A 20,478-nucleotide genomic window follows, 5' to 3' on the forward strand; every position below is an offset into this window, starting at 1 on the left:
AAATGGGACCCATTGATTAGATAGGCCAACCTGTGAACCTAGGATTGCATAAGATTATGACATGTGTCTTAATATTATGAATTTAAACAATTAACATGATAAATATTGAATGATGTAGGAAACAAGAAGTGAATGTGACAATATAAGATCACATGACACCTAAAATGTCTATAAATATTTTTCAGACCTAAGTGTACCCTAATTAAACTAAAGTAACATGCGTGAAGAGGACTTAGGTAATGAAATAGATAGGTAAAACAACACTTTCACACCAACACCCTCCTTAAGTGTAACTTAGTGATAGTTTACAAAAATGAAAACAATACAAGATGCCATATGGGTCTCAACTAGTAGGCCATACTAGGTAGCCAAGTACAAATGTAATGCAATCTCTCAAAATTAGAGAAAAGGTGAAAACCCAATGAGACAAAACTACTCTCCAAAAGAGGGAGAAAATAAAATTACCTCAATAAAAAATGAGATGGAAAAAAACCCATGCAAAGGAAAAAGTCCCTACCCCATACAAGAGAAGAAGAAGAGAGTCCATGCAACCCCCCTCAATGTAGATTCTAATGCAATGATGGTAGATTTTTTACATTGAATTAAGAAGATGATCCAATATCATAAAACAAAATTTCTCCCCTTAGGAAGAAACAAAACCAAGATAGTATGCAAGATGGTTTTCCATTCCTGAAAAAAATATGAGGGAAGAGAGATGATATATGATATCTCTAAAGTATTCTCAAATGTCCCCATGTCGATGTCAAAAATTACCATTGTCCAATCAGGAATTCTAGATCACACTAGTGAAGATGTAAATCTAAAATATCCAAGAAACTAATATAGAACATAGTCCAAATACAAAGATATCTTCTTTGAAGATACAAAGACCTCCTTCAAATGTTGCTAAAAAAAGAATTTACACTCATGTCAAACTATGAAGAATGAACATAAAATGAATAATAGGGTTAGAGTGTTCCCTCACAACAATTGAAGAAGGATCATTTCCATCAAAGAGAAGATAAATGCAATCAATGATGTCTCCAAATTTTAAATGTAGGACTCTACGAATAAACTTGTGTATATGGTGAAAATGGATAACAATAATAACATTATTGAAAGGCTAAATGAATTCAACCACAAAACCCTAGCCTAACAACAACAAAGATCCACCATAACATATGAAGATTACCTAAGACAATGCAAATCAAACAAAATCACAAAGATTATACCATCACATGTCCAATAGGGTTTGAATCTCCATTCTTCCTATCTCCATTGATCTTGCTTGATATATTTGCTCTCAGATTTTATGTGCACAAGAGCTCAACAAAGAACGGAATGTGGTTGTAAGTAGGATCGTAGTGTAGTCAATTGCATAAAAGATGATTAGGGTTATTCATTAGGGTTAGATAATGAGGGAAGCATCTCCTTATATAGAAGACACAATAAGAAATGGAGGGATAAGATTGAGAGGTGTAAAAGGAGGTCGGCTATGATTAGAGGGTAGGTAGAGGAAATAATAAAATAATGAAAGGAGTAGGTAGTGTATGAATTAAGAGATGAATGACATGTGTCATGGGTAGAAAAGGTTAATGAATTAATTAAATAAATAAAGATTTATTCAATTAATAGAAGAAGTGGGATCAATTAAATTAATAAGATATTTATTTAATTTAGGAAAAGGATAATTTAAATAAATAAATGTATTTATTTAAATGAGAAATAAGGCTAGAAGAGGATAAATGAATTAATTAAATAAATAAAGATTTATTTAATTAATAGAAGAATTAAACTTAGATAATTAAATAAATAATATTTATTTAATTAGACTGGACAATTTTGGGTGTCTACATTTTGCCCCTCTTTGAGACAATGCGACTTGTCGCATTGTTTCAAAGAAGATAAGATGAACTGATACAGAGTTGCCCCAAGATGGGAATGATATGCCCCCTCGAGAGATTGGATGAAAATGTCTGAAAAGATCGCAGACAATCTCTCGATAAGAAAGACGGGATAGAATGGACTGACCGGATAAAGTGACAGAGTCACGGGATAATGAAGACTGACTCGGGAAACAAGGGCTAGGGGTAGGGTAGGCTATAAGATAGACCACAAGGGAAATACATCCTCATTGTCATCTACACATCCACGAGAGCAGAGTGCAAAGAGAGAAAAGAGCAGCAACAGTCAGCAGCAATGGCCTTCATTCACAGATTCGACCGCGTTCGCCGATTTCAGAGGTCAGTAGAGGCAGGAGAGCCGGTAAGTACCACCAAACCTCCTCGTACTTTGATGCATTTAATATTGTCATTAATGCATGGTAGATAGGGCAATAAATGGAATTAGACTAGGGTCCAAAAAAATCCAAAAATGTCCAGGTGCATCTGCGTTGGTGCCAGGTGCGTCTATGCTCGCGAGGCGCGTCTGTGTTTGTGCCAGGCACGTCTGCATTTGAAACCGCGTCTGTGTCCAATGCGGCCGCGTTTGTGATGTTCAAGCGTGTTTGTGCCAAAAAGGCACGTCTGTGTCGCCCAGGCGCGTCTGTGCAGAGCATAGGCACATCTGTGATTGTCAGGCGCGTCTGTGTTTTTCAGGCGCGTCTGTGTTTTTCAGGCTTTAAGCACGTTTATGTCAGATAAGCACGTTTGTGTTTAAAAAAGTGTGAAGTTTTGTCTTCTAGGTCAAATCGACAGTTCTGTGATGAACATACACTGTCGATTGGATAAGCTACTGAGAGGATACACTCAAGCAGGTCCTCTAAGAAGACTAGGATAGATCAAGGCACTTTGTGATGAACAGTGAGTACCAAGATGGAGTACTTTGTGATGAACAGGGAGTACTAATGTAAGTAGCACTTTGTGATGAACAGTGAGTGCAAATGTGAGTAACACTTTGTGATGAACAGTGAGTGTCACACACATAGTACTTTGTGATGAACAGTGAGTACTACGATAAGAGCAACACTTTGTGATGAATAGTGAGTGTCACTAGGATAGATAGCCATGTGCATTTAGATAAAAAGTAGCATTTTGTGACAAATAGGGAATGCCACTATGACTGACATGATTGATTTGCTTGACTGTAGGAGTATTTGCCGATGCTGGAGTCACGGGAGAGATTCCCGTCGACTCAAAGGTTGCGACCTGAGCTGATAGCCGAGGAGCGAGCTGCTATTGAGGCGATGGGATTGAGACATGTTCTATATGTGCCTGAGTTTCGAGCGAACATGGGACTGTTGACTGCACTGGCAGAGAGATGGCACTCCGAGAGATGTACTTTCTATTTGCCGATGGGTGAGATGACAGTCACCCTTGAGGATGTATACAGGATCCTGCGGATACCGATCGATGGGGAGCTGATCCCATACGATCGAGATGGAGATAGGGAGGCCCTGAGACGAGTGTTCCAGGACCCAGGACTGGAGATGAGGGTAGGACATGTGGCGTGGGACACGATGACAGCCACAAGTCTAGCGCTACCAGATAGAGCGATCAGTGGGTTCCTGTGTCCGGATAGAGCGACAAAAGGGTTGGTTGTGGGTTGGGGAGGAGTGCTGGAGACATTGGTGACATAGCACACCAGATATGCTTGGGGACTGTGTGTGCTGGCACACCTCTACTATGAGCTGCATCAGTTCGTATACCATGGATCAGTGGGATTAGGCTGCGGGGTGACATTGTTGTAGGTGTGGGCTTATGAGCATCTGCTAGTGACGAGGCCGATACACTTCAGAGGTAGGGGTTATGGACGTAGTTTTGTGCACTTGTATGACATGATCACGTCATAGCCACGGATTGGCAAGTTAGAGCACTGGCAGCGGGTGATAGATGATATTGATGTGGTCATATGTAGGCCATATCTGGGATGCGAGCAGTGGGAGGACGATGCAGTTGAGCTTCCTTACACCTTCCGGAGCAGGTATCTGATTGGGTAGACGCCCTATGTGCTGGAGAGGCAGCTAGTGGACAGGGTTGGCCGACAGTTTGGCAGGATCCAGAGGATGCCACGGGGCTCAGGCATGTATGCACGGACTGTGAGAGATCAGGCGTAGTTTGGGCCCCTGTTGTCATATGATCAGGCAATTACGCAGCTGGTAGAGATGATGCCACTACCCTGGGACATGTGGCCAGAGATTGAGGATGTCGGCATGGATGCTGAGTACATAGCATACTGGGCAGAGCATCCATTCCCACGCCTGACGGATCTGGGATAGCCATTGGATGGAGATGGGGGTGGGGATGATGATGATGGTGGAGGTGATGGGGGCAGAGGCTGACGAAAGAGGAGGGGAGAAGTTGGAGAGAGGAGGGTTGCACCACGGAGGGAGGGTGGAGAGGAGAGACAGGCTTGGGTGGTGAGGGGTCATGGTGGATTGCCGCTACAAGTGCCAGTAGCACAGGGTCCTAGATAGGTACAGGTACACGGACAGGGACAAATACAGGGACAGGTACCAGTACAGGCACCAGTACAGGTACAGGCATAGGCACAGGGGCAGGCACCCGTACAGGGGGAGCCGCAGGCAGAGGCGGAGGGGGCTGACACAGAGGAGGATGAGCTGATAGAGCTGAGGGAGATCTGCCAGGGACAGGTAGATGAGATCCAGGAGTTGGAGAGGGAGAGGGATCGGCTCAAGAGGAGGCTCAAAGATACTGAGCGAGAGCAGGATTAGGCTATTCAGCGTTATACAGAGGCTGAGACAGCACTGAGGGAAGGGAGACAGGCAACGGAGGACACAGGGGCAGGATATGCCTATGTCCTGCGAGCAAGGGAGGAGATTGCCTACTAGCGGGATCTCTATTATGGTGCAGTACCAGCAAATCAGCGGGCGAGGAGCTTCCATAGACCATCGCATACAGCGACAGCTACGGGAGGGAGCCGGAGGAGATAGGCATCGAGTGGTGGGGTTATGGGTCCTCCACCACCACCAGATAGAGGGGATAGGCGGGATGATCCTGGGGCGGGTCCTTCAGGGGCTCAGATTCCATTGAGGCCAGGCGGCTCTGAGGGAGGGAGTTCATCATAGCCATAGAGGGCTCCCTATGTATCAGTATTGTACCATTTTTGTATGATGATGTAGACACCTGCGGGTGTTTTTGTAGCCATATGATTTTGACATCATTGTATCATGACACTTTATGATTCTATATATGAGATGATTCATCTTTGTGGCAGGTATATGCATGTGTACCTATATGATGAGATGTTCTTATGTGATGTTTGTTTTATGTTTTATGGATGCAAATATGTATATGATGCAATGCAATATTTTTGTTCTTTTATGTTTTATATGTGTATGCATGATGCAAATGTGAATGTATGAAATGTAGATGAATATGATAATGCAAATGTAAATTGTGCTAACAGGTGTTGTGTACAGGATGTGATGCAATTGTGATATCTATATGTATGTATGAAATGCTTATATGTGGTAATACAGGTGCAACTACATGAAATGCAAATGTTTTTGGCATGTCATTATACTCAGTCATGTGATAGCAGGCTACGTGGACTTAAAAAGGACAATGGACGTCAATCAAGAAAGGGGGATGGAAGACAAAAGATATGAAAGTGAAAGAGCTTCTTATGCGTTATCATCATTGAGCTTTATTATGGCAAGTAGGTTAGGACAATCGAGGCATATGTTCAACCCAGAAAGTCATTGTACCTGTTTGCATGGAGATAAGACAGTCACAAACAAGGAATGCCCCAGTTCATACTAGACTCACAGTGTCCTCATATCCTTGGACAAGTCATAGCATTACTAAAAGACAATCCACAAACAACAAAAGAAAATAGGTGACGATACCCCATCCTTGCCTTTCTAGTCAAAGACATCCTCGAGATAGAACCTCTGGTCAGAGACATCCTGGAAAAGCTAAAAGACATGTCACCAGAAAGATAAAATCAAAAGAAAACCAAGACTCAACACCAACATCCACTGTAGTCCTCAAGTTTAGTGTCTCTTGTCACTTGTATAAGTCTTATTTGATTGTGGTCACAATGTTTACTTTCACAGAAAGGATAGATAGCACTGAACCATATGTTGTCTGAGTCTGTTGAAAGATTTGATTTTGTTGAAGCCCATTGTTGCTGCTGTGTCTCATCTGAAACTGACTGAATCCATGAAACTGATACTTTATTGTGGAGAAGATAGAACCTTATTGCGGATCTATGATGCAAATGTTGCTTTATTGTAGATTGTGCGCGGATAGACTGAAGGAAGCTGGAAGAAACTGTACTCCTCGAAACATGTGATGTTCTCAGTTCCACACCCATCACGAGATGTAGGATTTGCCTTAGCCACAGATAGGATCTGATTTATTATGGATGGAAAGGGGTGAAAAGGAATGTTATTATGAATGGCTAACCAATCTTAGGTAGATCAATAACAAGCCATGATGGGAATGGGTCAGTTTATTATGGATGGATATGTTGTGAGTGTGTGCAAAGTGAAAGGATGAAAGTGAATCCTGAAGGAGGGAGGAGCAATGTCTCTACGCATGGCGCTGGTGACCCAGTTTTCACCATGGTACTTGCCCAGGGCGCCACCGAAGTGGTTTTCATCGTTGGACGAAATTATTTCTCTTTACTTTTTTTGATTTTTCAATGTTTTTTGTGTCACAAGGTGCCTGTTTGCCAGGTTTTCACCAAGTAACGATTTTTTTGTTTTATAATAATTTTTTTTGTATTTTTTGAAATTTTTAAAATTTTTTTGTATTTTTTGAAATTTTTAATTTTTTTTTGTATTTTTGAATTGGGATACTCTGAAGAGCTATGTGTAAAACTTGCGAATGTGCATACTGTTGATAGGATCCTCCAAAGGTTCACCTTCTGTAGTTGAGAGCTGATATGCCCCAGATCCATATGCTGCTATAATGATGTAAGGACCAAGCCAATTTGATTCGAACTTGCCCTTCTTCTCTCTGTCTTGCTGATTTTTGGGATTTTCTCTGAGAACCAAATCACCTACCTCAAATGTGCGAGGCTTGACCTTGTGATTGTAGCTGCGACTCATTCGTTGTTGGTAAGCTCTGAGATGATTAAAAGCAGTTTGTCTTCGTTCATCCAGTAATTCAAGCTCATGTAAGTGAGAGACCCTATAGGCTTCATCACTGATGATGTTTTGCAAAGAGACCCGTAAAGAGGGTAGCTCGACCTCAATAGGCAAGATAGCTTCAGCGCCATAGACAAGTGAATAGGGTGTAGCTCCTGTAGGTGTGTAGACACTCGTGCGGTAAGCCCAAAGTGCAGGATTCAGTTGGATATGCCAATTATGGCCAGCATCATCAACTATCTTCTTTAGGATTTTAAGGATTGTTTTATTAGATGCCTCAGCTTGGCCATTACCTTGGGGATATTATGGTGTGGAGAAACGATGGGAAATATGGAAGCGGTTGCAGAATTCATGAACATCCTGATTTTTGAAGGGACGCCTGTTATCAGTGATAATGGAAAGAGAAATACCATATCGGCAAATGATATAGTTGAGGATGAATGTAGCAATCTGTTTTCCAGTGACTTGTGTGAGAGGCACCACTTCAATCCATTTTGTGAAATACTCTATGGCAGTGATAATGAATTTATGACCATTGGACGAAGGAGGGTGAATCTTGCCTATGAGATCGAGTCCCCACTGACAAAAGGGCCAAGGAGACACAAGTGGTTGAAGTTCTTGTGCTGGTGCATGTATGAGGTCTCCATGAATTTGACATTGCTTACATTTCTTGACAAACTGATATGAGTCTTTCTCCATATTGGGCCAATAATATCCAGTCCTGATGAGTTTCTTGGCCAAGGTAGGACCACTAGCATGTGGACCACATATCCCTTCATGCACTTCACGTAACGCAATCTGAGCTTCGTCGCTTTCTAACATCTAAGAAGAGTGCCATCTAGACCTCGCTGGTATAGGGTATCAGCTAAAATGACATATCGAGAGGATTGGCGAATGAAAGTGTGATGTTGGTTATTTGATAGATCAAGAGGTAGAGTATTGTCACATAGGTATGTGAAAATGGAACCATATAACTGGGATTCGGGACCGACAACACATATCGTCTCAGTAGGCATGATCTCATATGAAGGAACCAAAAGGTTATCCACCAAGAACTCATAGCAGGTCTCGTTTGGAGGTAAATCAATCAGGGAAGCAATTGTAGCCATGTCATCTGTAGCGCGATTCTGCTCTCTTGGTATCTGCTCAAAGTCTATCTTTGTGAAGTGTTGTTTCAGGTCATCCACCATTTGTTTATAAGGCATTAATTTTTCATCTTTTGTTTGGTAATCATTAGTTGCTTGACGGATGACAAGTTGGGAGTCCCCAAAAACACGAAGGTCCTGGATCTTCCATTGAACTGCAATTCGTAATCCTGTTGTTAATGCCTCATATTCCGTTATATTGTTAGTACAAGGAAATGATAAGCGGTATGATTTTGGTATGGAATCCCCTTGAGGAGTTATAAAGAGGATGCCAGCTCCTGCCCCATGCTGTGTGTATGAGCCGTCGAAGTACAGTTGCCATGGCTTTGCATGTGACATTGTCAAAATAGATTCATTTGGAAATTCGGAACTTAGAGGAACATCATCTATCATGGGAGCATCTGCTAATTGATCTACGATGGCTTGTCCTTTTATTGCTTTTCTGTCCACATACTCTATGTCGAATTCACTTAGGATCATTACCCATTTGGCTAGTCGCCCAGTAAGTGTTGCTTTATTGAGAAGGTATTTCAATGGATCGATCCTTGCAACCAACTTAGTCTTATGAGTGAGCATGTAATGTCGTAATTTCTGCGAAGCAAAGACCACAGCGAGACATGCATGCTCAATTGGTGTGTATTTTAGCTCATATCCCACCAATGTGTGACTTATATAGTATACTGCTTTTTCTTTGCCCTCAGCCATTTGTTGTGCTAAGAGTGCCCCCAGTGCTATTGGAGTAGCTGATATGTATAGTAACAGTGGTTGATCTGGAACTGGTGGCATCAGAACTGGCGGATTTAGAAGATAATCTTTGAGCGTCTGGAAAGCCTGTTGACAGTTATCATCCCATTTGAATTTGATGTTTTTATGTAGCAGGTGCTGAAAAGGATTACACTTATCTGCAAGTTGTGCTATGAATCTTCGGATGGACTGGAGTCTATCTTGTAAGGATTGAAATTGATTGATATTTCTTGGTGGTTGCATCTCCAAGATGGCCTTGACTTTTGCTGGATCAGCTTCAATTCCTCTTTTGGATACAATGAATCCTAGGAGCTTCCCGGAGGTTACTCCAAAGACACATTTCTTGGGGTTTAATCTTACTTTATATTTTTCCAACCGATCAAAGATGACTGAAAGTATGTCCAAATGTGTATTTTTGTCTATTGATTTGCCCAAGAGGTCATCGACATAATCTTCCATGGTTACGTGCATGAGATCATGAAAGATAGTATTCATGGCTCTTTGATATGTAGCACCTGCATTCTTTAGCCCGAAGGGCATGACGTTCTAGCAGAAAGTTCCCCAAGGACAAGTAAATGATGTTTTGTGTTGATCCTCGGGCGTGATCCTTATTTGATTATAACTAGAGAATCCATCCATTAACAATAACATTTCATAACCTGCTGTGAGATCAACAATCAAGTCAATATTTGGTAATGGGAAGTCATCCTTTGGACAAGCTTTGTTGATGTCTCTGAAATCTATGCAAATTCTGATGCTGCGATATGGTTTACTGACAGGCACTAAGTTGGAGATCCATTCGGGATAATCAATTGGGCATATGAATCCGACATCCAATAATTTCTCAAGTTCTGCTTTGACCAGTAATGCCACTTGTGGATGCATTTTTCTTAATTTTTGTTTTATTGGCTTTGCCCCCAGTTTGACTGTCAAATGATGCATTACCAAATCCGGATCCAATCTAGGCATATCAGCATATGACCAGGCAAAGTTGATTTGTCGTTCTTTGAAGAAACTTATGAATTTTGACCTTTCTGACTCTGTCAACAATTGAGCTAGGAATATGTTGTGTGGAACCTCTTCTGTACCAATGTTTGTTTTGATAGTCTCCTCTACCAACATGGATGACTTTTCCTCATATGATGCTAGGAGAATGTCGAGCCTTCCATCTTCGGGTGCCTTAGAGAGGTTTTCGCCCTTAGATACGTCCTTTCTTTTTACTTTTTTGGGGTCAGATAGCACCACAGTGTGGTTTTCGCCATAAGACCCTTGATTGGTGACTTGTCTGAACCCCATTCCCATTTGTTGGAATCTGTGGAATAGTAATCCTCTTGTTGAATTCTGGCAGCTTTGATTTGCAAGGCTTCTTCTGTCCTTTGGGTGTGGACCTTGGAAGTTAAGAAACCAAGTCCTTTTGAGCGTTCCTTTTTGAAAGTCAATTTAGGTTGTAAAGGTTCAATGATGCCTTCCTTTCGTAACCCAAGAGGGCTTTTTCCATCATACCCGAATTTTTGTAGAATTTTGAAGCCTTTGCCATATTTCTCACATGGTAGACTAATGTGGTCTTGTGTGTCATCTTCAATGTCTTTGTAAAGCATTTTGTATAAATCTTCCTCTTCTAGTTCACCCCATCTCTGAAAGGTAGTAGGGTCCCATTGGAGTATCATGATGGATACTTGCTTGTTAGGATGTGGTCTTCCATATTCTTTTGGGGAACTCATGACTTGTCGTAAGTACATGGTCTGATTTAAGGTGTATTCCCCCATGCCCTTGTCCTGAAACTTGCCTTTAAGCTCACCTTGTTTTGATGTCGAAGGTTTTAATGACTCAGGATCAATGTATGCCGACGAAGGAACAGCCTCACGATTACTGGGAATGATGGTCTCAGTTTTTTATTTCAGGTTATTACATTATATGAACGGATTAGGATCGCCATTAACTGTTACTTCCACTCCATTATGAGGAAACTTAATGCATTGGTGATATGTAGATGGGACTACCCTCATTTCATGAATCCAAGGACGTCCTAGTAATATGTTATAAGTGAGATCTAAATCCAGGACTTGACAAACCACATCCTTTGTAACTGGCCCAACTCTGAGAGGTAAGGTGACTGTGCCCTTGGATGAACGCTCTTCGTCATCATACGCCTTGATGGTGATTTGATTTGTAGAATTCACAGCTTTATCAGAATATCCCAATTGTATAATAGTGCTCAATGTGCAAATGTTTAGACCTGCTCCTCCATCTATTAGGACTCGTTTTATTCTATGTTTGTGTATGAAGGCTTCAACGTGTAGCGGTACATTATGTGGCTGACTTACAGAGGCATCATCAACTTCTGTGAATGTAAGGGAGTGTGGAACGGAAAGGTATCCCACCATGGCTTGAAACTGGTCCACGTTCAGATCAGTAGGAATGGCAGTATCTCTCAAGATTTTGTCAAGAATAGCTTTATGAGCGGGGGATATGCGTAATAGCTCAAGGATGGAGATGAGCGCAGGTGTCTTCCCTAACTGTTCTACAAGGTCATACTCAGGTTTGGTTGATGAGGAAGCGGTGTTCTTAGTTGGAGCACCTTGCAAAGTGATTTTACCTCAGCGGGTTGTAACATGACATTCAGAGGTAGGTTTGGAAGAAGATCCAACACCTTTTAGGACAATCTTGGGTCTCTGGGTAGAATTCTCAGACGTTTTGTCCTTGATGATAATGGTAGAGACATAATTGTCCATCGAGATGTGATTGATGGTTGAATCATAGTTGTAGGATGCTCTAGTATAGTTGGTTTGGTCATCTGTGGCTTTAGCTTTTCCTTTGTCATGTTTTGGGAATGGTTCCTTAAACATCTCATGTTCTTGATTAGACGAATGTCCCTCAATCTCAATATCACCTCTATCAATAAGATCTTGTATGATGTTCTTCAGTCGATGACAATTTCCTGTCTTATGACCCTTGCTCTTATGAAATTCACAATACTCATCATCATTCCACCAATTTGGCTTAACCTTTGGCTCATATGGAGGAAAATTTGGAACTGTGATTACCTTGTTTGCCACTAGCTTTTTGAAAACTGACTCAAGTGGTTCTCCCAATGGAGTGTACTTCCTTCGTGATTTGGAAGTTGTTTGAGTATTCACTTGATTGTTTGTAGAACTTGATCCCAAAAAGATGAATTTGGGTCGCACTGTGTTGGTGTCAACAACACCATCATTGACTGTGTTCTTGTTTTTATTCCAAAATCTTAGCTTGTCTTTTCCTTTAAAGTCATCTTTGTTTTCTTTGAATATCTTAATGATGCCTTGTTCAATTAGGACCTTCTCTGTTGCTAAGCCTTTTTCAATAACATCCTTGAAGGTGGACAAACAAGCTTTCCTTAGATCATAGCCAATGTCTTTGTTAACATTCTGGGTGAACATTTCTACCATTTGTTTTTGTGGAATTTCACAAGAGCATCTACTGGCTAGATTCCTCCATCTTTGCAAAAATGATGCAAAAGACTCTCCCTCTTTTTGCTTAGTATTGCACAAAGTAGTGACTAATATGTCTGTCTCTATGTTGTAGGAGAAATGTTGAATAAATGCCTCTGCTAGATCACCCCATGACTTAATACCAGGTGGAAGTTGGGAGAACCATTCCATAGCTTGATCACCTAGGCTTTGTGGGAATAATCTCATCAAATATGTCTCTTCTACTGCTACCTCAATGCAAGCTGTGAAAAACTGTCTTATGTGTGCCTTAGGATCCCCTTTTCCTCTATACTTATCAAATTTAGGCGTCACAAAGTGTGTAGGAAAAGGAGGCATTGGAATGCTATTGTCAAATGGATAAGGACATATGTCTCTCATTATGTATGTTGGCTTCGGTGTATTTATGTCCTCCATTTTCTTTTGTAAGTCCTTGATTTGTTGTTCCAAATTGCTCTTAGGTGGAGATCGACTTCTTGGACCATACCCCATGTTTGACGCACCAATTGGAGGAGGAGCATGTTGCATATATGGATGATATTGATCATACACATGTTCATATGGAGGAGGTCTATAGTGATGCTGCGTATATGGACCACTTGGTATAGATTCATGTTGAGGAACACCATATCTATTTTGTGCATGTATACCATACTCTACAGGCATGTCATGTTCTAATGTGTTGCCCCCAAATTTGACACGGGGTTTCCTTGTGTCCAAATTTTGAGCATGCCTTTGAATATCCAATTGCTTTGATGGTTGATCCTTAGCATTGGTATGTGATTGAGCATATCTGTCTGCATAAGACCTCCATAATGGTCTACGAAGGTGAGTATCATATGCTTGACCATGTGTGTATGGGACCTCTAGTTTTTGAAATAGAGATGATGGTGATTCATGTACCATATGTGGTCCTCTATTGCCTCCACTATTAGGCCTTCCTTGATCCATGTTGGAGTGAGTTTGTTGCAAAGGTCAATTTTCCATGATTTGAGACATGTCAAAATCATGAGGTATCTTGGCTCCACTTTGTGCCATCATTTGTAAGAAGTATTGTCTATCCCTCCTCATTATTTCCTCAACCAATCGATTGAAATGGGTATTCATAATGGATTCTTCCACATCTGCTGAATGTACGAAAAAGTTGTCCATATTGTCATTGTGTGTAGCATTGTTGTTTGTAGTGTCCATGTTCTCAACATTTGGAATGTTTCTATAGGCATCCATGTCAGGTAATGTGGTATGACCAGAATTGAAAAAGATATCATTCTCATACTCATAAGAACTCATGTTTGCGGACTCTTGAGCCTCTTTAGTTTCTCTCCTAGATTTTTGGGAACGGGTTTCAACCATGAACTAGGTATTGATCAAGATGTGTGAGACTAGATGAAAATGGAAAAAGTATGGAAGACCAAGGGTTGGATGGAATGTAAATGAATCTGAAGTGTACTTGCAATGTCCAAAGTGTAAGACCAAGTATGTATGTAGTGGAGTAGGTGTGACTTCCAAAGAGAGGATAGTTTCTCTTGATGAGGTAAGTTGACCTTGACTCTAAGTAAGACCAAATGAGACCCAAAGGTAAGAAACCTTGATGAGGGCCCACCTAGCAAAATGTTGTTGTATGTAGTATGTTGACAAAGTATGATGAGGACAAGCAAGTGACCTTTTGACTCAAGTTTAGACAAATGTGAATGTAATGTAAGGTGTAAAGCAATGATGGATTTTGTGAGACCCAAAGACAGGTTGACTGCTAAATGAAACCCTAGAGAAATGACCTAGGAAGCTCAAGAATTCTGAAACTGACTGTGTTTGTTTGCTGGACTGTAACAGTTTTTTTTTTCAATTTTGAACACAAACGCGCCTGTACACTTCAAAAACGCGGTTTCCTGACACAGACGTGGTTTTGTTCAACACAGACGCGCCTCTGAGATTTTATGCAAATTGCAATGTTGATTCTGGGAACACAGACGCGTTTCTGCCCTTCATAGACGTGGTTATACAACACAGACGCTATTATGTTAGGCACAGATGCGTTTCTGCAAAATTTGTGCAATTTTTTTTTTTTCAGTCTGTGAAGTTGTTTTGTTGTGACCAAATCTGACTGTTTGACTATTTTTCGTGACAAGAGGACACAGTGTTGATGAGGACTCAATGTTTGCAAGTGTCTAGACTCAAAAAATGACTCCAAGAAAAGTGTGTTGTTTGATGTAAAAACGTTTTGCATACACTTGAAGACACAAAAGACACAATGTTTTGTTGTTTGGTCTTGAATGTTTAAAATAAGTCAAGCACAATTCTTATGGCTGGCCAAGACAATAGTTGTTGATCCCACATGGGGTTTTACCCCTGAGGCTACGCTATTCAAAGCGGATACTTAGATGCTTGACCTCACTGGCTCCACCCTCGGCACTCACTTCTCGGGTCAACCAAGCATTAGTCCCCACGAAAACTCCCCGTGGCGAACTTTGTATCTCTACTAAGAACTGTATGTGTGTGAGCCGCTACCAGAGGTCCGACCTCCTGCCCCAACAACTAGAAGGATTTGGGCTTCTAAAACAAAAAGGTGCTAGTAAGGGCATCCGCTCGTGTGGCCATACATGCAACACTTTTAGCTCTGTAAATACAGAAGGCTCCCAGCCGGTAGGGGTTACGCCCTACAACTGATAATAAATTTGATCAAACGGGTTTATGGGGAGACATAGTGTCGGTATGAACTAATCAGCACACGTTATCCATAGTTTTCACCATGAATACATTTGTTTATAGTGGTTTGGAAGAGGTGGGTTTTCCTCTCTACCACTTGGGTCGTTCTCTTCTCACTAGTAGTCCTAATGACCACACGGTAAGACATGCCCTCTAAAGATTAAACAAAAAGATCCTATTTCTCAAGACACAAAAGACAATGATTTAATTTTAGTGCACCAATTGAAGTGTTTGCTAGTCTATGAAAACAAGGCACACAATAAAAATCCAAAAACCCTTGCCAAGGACCTGCAACAAAGAGTTGTTAGTAGTTTGGATTGTTTCAAATGATCACCCCTTCTGCAAGCACACAAGTTAGGTAAATTTTAAACCCAAAAGACTTTGTGAAAATAGGGACCTTCAACCAAATGATTTAGCTTTCAAGACAAGCTGCACCAATTTCGTTAGCTAGATTTGAAACCCTAAATGCAAAATCCAAAAATTGAATCAATAAAAACCCAAAATTTGAAATTGGTGAACACAGACGCGATTACCCTCAACACAGACGTGACTTCATGACATAGATGCGGTTCTGTGAGACACAGACACGGCTACAGAACGCAGACGCGACTTCTGGACACAGACGCGACTAAAAACACCGCAGACGTGACTTAATAACACAAACGCGCTTTCCAAGAACCTGTAAAATAAAATACTGCCAGTAACACAAACATGATTCCAGAAGTCGCAGACGCGCCAGAAAAACAAAAACGTGATCCGAAAGAGCGCAGACGCGAGAATATCAAAATGTTGCCAAAAACATCAGATCTGCAACTTCAAAATACAAAATCTGCAACAAGGATGTTAAATGCAAAAAGGGACAAGAGTCCCACCGGGCGTGCCAAAATGTATATGGTGAAAATAGATAACAATAATAACAATATTGAAAGGCTAAATGAATTCAACCACAAAACCCTAGCCTAACAACAACAAAGATCCACCATAACATATGAAGATTACCTAAGACAATGAAAATCAAACGAAATCACAAAGATTATACCATCACATGTCCAATAGGGATTGAATCTCCATTCTTCCTATCTCCATTGATCTTGCTTGATATATTTGCTCTCAGATTTTATGTGCACAAGAGCTCAACAAAGAACAGAATGTGGTTGTAAGTAGGATCGTAGTGTAGTCAATTGCATAAAAGATGATTAGGGTTATTCATTAGGGTTAGATAATGAGGGAAGCATCTCCTTATATAGAAGACACAATAAGAAATGGAGGGATAAGATTGAGAGGTGTAAAAGGAGGTCGGCTATGATTAGAGGGTAGGTAGAGGAAATAATAAAATAATGAAAGGGGTAGGTAGTGTATGAATTAAGAGATGAATGACATGTGTCATGGGTAGAAAAGGTTAATAAATTAATTAAATAAATAAAGATTTATTCAATTAATAGAAGAAGTGGGATCAATTAAATAAATAAGATATTTATTTAATTTAGGAAAAGGATAATTTAAATAAATAAATGTATTTATTTAAATGAGAAATAAGGCTAGAAGAGGATAAATGAATTAATTAAATAAATAAAGATTTATTTAATTAATAGAAGAATTAAACTTAGATAATTAAATAAATAAACTTAGATAATTAAATAATATTTATTTAATTAGACTGGACAATTTTGGGTGTCTACAACTTGCAATGTATTCCAAGTGATCATCCCATGTAGATATCTCTGAAACACAATGTATGTCTTGTTGCACTAAATCAAAAGAAGGAAAAACTATGTCAACACAAGCTTCATCAAATGTAATAGTACATGAAGGATATGGAATATCAACACATGTCTCTAGAACCTCGAAATATGAAAGAACTCAAAGATTCAATTGACAATATTGAATACACTAAAAAATATCCATACTAGATGTCATAGTGTGTACATTAGTTGAAGGAATAACATGAGAAAAATGTGAGGTGTAGACCCAAGATTGGTGATCAACATCCCCAATGACAAAAATATCTCTACCATGTAAATCTTGGATTTTCCACTCCATTGTCTATGATATAATTGATAAAAAAGATGTTGTTGACAATGAAGACACACAAATAACATTCGATGCTCTATCATTCATATAAATAGAACCCTTTCAACAAACACACATATATGTTGTGTTAATCATTAGGATGTGTGGTGGTGAACAACACTCAAATGAAGAGAATACACTCTATGATGAAGCTAGATGCTATGAAGCTCCAAAATCAAGTATCCACCTATCTGAATTAAAATCTGCAACTATAACAAGTTCTTGCAAGGTCTTATTTATCTATAGATTTGAAGAAGAATAAGAATATGAACCCCTTGACATTATTGAAAGAAAACTAATTTTAGTCCTCTTAATAAGATACTTTAAAATTTGTTTTGAAAACCATTGATGTTAATAATGTCCACTTTTCTTCCAATATTCTTTTTTGTATGTCAGGCTCAGTAGTCACCAATTCTTGTGGTTTAGAAGACTTGATTAGATTCATGTGAATTAACTGTTGGCATATATGTAGAGCATGATGACATGATGATATTGTATGTTGTCATTGATGTCAATATGCTGAAGTATGAACCAGTATGGTGTAGTAAGTAAACTGACAAGAGAATCAGTATGATGATGTAAACTGGTATTTGTGAAAAAGAGAAGTGGTATGTTTGTTCAAGGTGAACCAGTATGTTGGAATAAGAACTGGTAAATGGAAGTTTTGTATTGGGGTTTCATTTTGCATGACTACTGGTTGGTAGTCTCAGCTTCAGGGTTTCTGGTTGATGCATTCCAAGCTTGTGTGATTCAACCAATGACATCTTGTGATGAGTTAGCATCGTATGAAGACCAGATAAGTGTTGCCATGTCAGCCTTGTGCACGTGAAGAATTTCCTTGAGGATCTTGCATGGAGAGTGATCCTATCTACCTCGGGAATGTGCAAAGTCTCTATAAATGTTGGAGAGAGCATGATGAGTTATCAGCTTCCTGAAGCGGCAAAGAATGAACGTTGGAGAACGTCTTGAGATCTATTCAAGACTGTTGTATTCGATGCAGTGTGATTAACGGTCAGGATTGAACCGACTGGATTGTAAAACCTAAATGTTTAGGGTTTAGGGTTTATGCTACCGACCTATCTGTTTCCTATAAGGTCGATGATGTTTTTCATTTTGAAGTTGTTGGCAAATGGTATGTGTGTATCCCAGTGAGTGATACTTGATTCTTGCCAGACCGGAGAAGTGTGTTGATACCTGCAGAGTGTGATTTTAGAAGAAAAGGAGCTTAAGTGGATCTGCCTTGGCATTGAGTGTTGTTATCAGATCAGTGTATTACCTGTTGACTTCTAACCATTTCAACAATTGGAAAATCCCTTAACCGAGTAGCTTTAACAGGATTTTGTGTAAATCCTTTAACAGGGTGACTCAATTCAATGAGTTCTTCAAATCCTCTTGCGAGGTAACCTTTAACAGGGTTCTAACCTTTAACCGGGTGATCCCTAGTAGGATCGGTTCCTAGAAGAACCTATTGTAAAAGTCTCTAACCGAACTAGGCTCCTAACAGAGCGAACTTCAAAAATCATCCCCACTGTGGTTTTTCCCAGTTGGGTTTCCACGTGAAAAATCAGTGTGTCATGTGTGATGCCTTTCATGTGATGGTTTAGTGTTTTATGTCAAACTGGTAAAATATGTTGAACTAGCAGTCATTATATTTCTGATGATAGATTACTCGTTTATGCATAAGGGTGAAGTGGAAATAAGGTATTAGATTGTATGAAAAGCTAAGGGTTACTGGTTTAAGTATTTGACATTCTTACTATGTTTCACCGGTAGTAATCTGGTTTAGACCGATGTTAGTGCTTGTTAGTCAAAGTGCAGTATTTGCAGTCAAACCAGTTCAGGAAAAGTGTTTTTGCCTGTACTGATTCACCCCACCCCTCTCAGTACTGGTTTGGTACTAACTGTTCATCATTTATTCAACATTAACTTAGTTTCATCTTGGATTAGGTTATTTTCAAAGTCATCAAACTTAGGATTAACATATGATGCTCCCATAGAAATCTAATGGGTATGAAAGCTAGAAACACTAAATAGTCAGGACCAAGCTAAGATAACACATTTAGAATCAATTGTAAATCGTCATTGATAACATTGCGATCTTTTAGTTGTATTTTTAATTGCTTGACTTTGAAGATGAAGTCTTGGATGTGGCCAATTTTTTTGGATCAAGATCCATCTAGTAATTGTCAATCTAATATCCACTAATCTTATTAGTTTTACCATACAATTTTTCAAAAGTCTCCCAAGCCTCCTTAAGTGTTTTACATAATTCAATATAAAATCACAAATCAAAAGCGACTAATGAACATATGCACCCAAGTGTTTTCTTGAGATTGATCTGTCACCTTGTCATTCATTAGGATCAGGAGGTTGAGGAATTATTTTCTTTAATAAAAAAGTAAAAAAAATCTTTTTAAAAAAAAATTAATTAAAAATAAAATGACCAAAAATTCTATAGTCATAGATCTGAAAGTACCTACGACAGTCAGGTATAGGTGGGCCACTCAAAAGTGGCCATGTGGAATGTCGATCCACCACCATGTGATGACCTTGATTGCTAACTAGTGCTAATCGTAGGGACATCAAATATTTTGAAGAATATTTTGAGTAGTGCCTCTCTATTGATTGAAGAATAGAATATGTTGTCCCAACCCAAAATATTATGCTAGCACTGTCAAAAGGAATATTCCAAGCATTTCACAAGATTCTAGTGGTAGCATGTATTCTTGAGAATATTCCATCCAAGGTGCCATTGAGAAAATATTCTCACCATAAGAATATTCCTTGCATGACCTTGTTGATGTTAGTGTGACATCAATCAACCTAGGCCTCCAACTTGCCCCCTTCACTAATGAATTTTTAGATTTCACAATTTGAATTTAATGGCTCATAACTTAGTCATCCAACCTCCTTTATATGAGCATTACTTTATTTGATCATATAGGCTCAAATATGTTAGTTTGAATAAGGCATTTTATCTAATTAGCTCACTAATAAGTTGGGCATTCACATGTTAAGTTACTTTAGGTCCTATGAATCTTTGTAGAAATCTTAGTTGTCATGTGATCTTATATTGGCATTTGATTCTTGAGTTCAAGGTCATTTAATAATGATCAAAATAGTTGTTTCAAGTCATAAGATTAAGACAGGTTTAATAATCTAACACATCCATATTACAAACATTATTTTTTGTTCTTGAGTCCTAGGTCATTTAATAATGTTTGGCCATTTTATGGGAGTATGGATGTAATGTAATGTAATGTTGAACTTAAGTAGCAAAACAATATAACAGTTA

Source organism: Cryptomeria japonica, chromosome 2 (assembly GCF_030272615.1).
Source record: "Cryptomeria japonica chromosome 2, Sugi_1.0, whole genome shotgun sequence".
NCBI classification, from domain to species: Eukaryota; Viridiplantae; Streptophyta; class Pinopsida; order Cupressales; family Cupressaceae; genus Cryptomeria; species Cryptomeria japonica.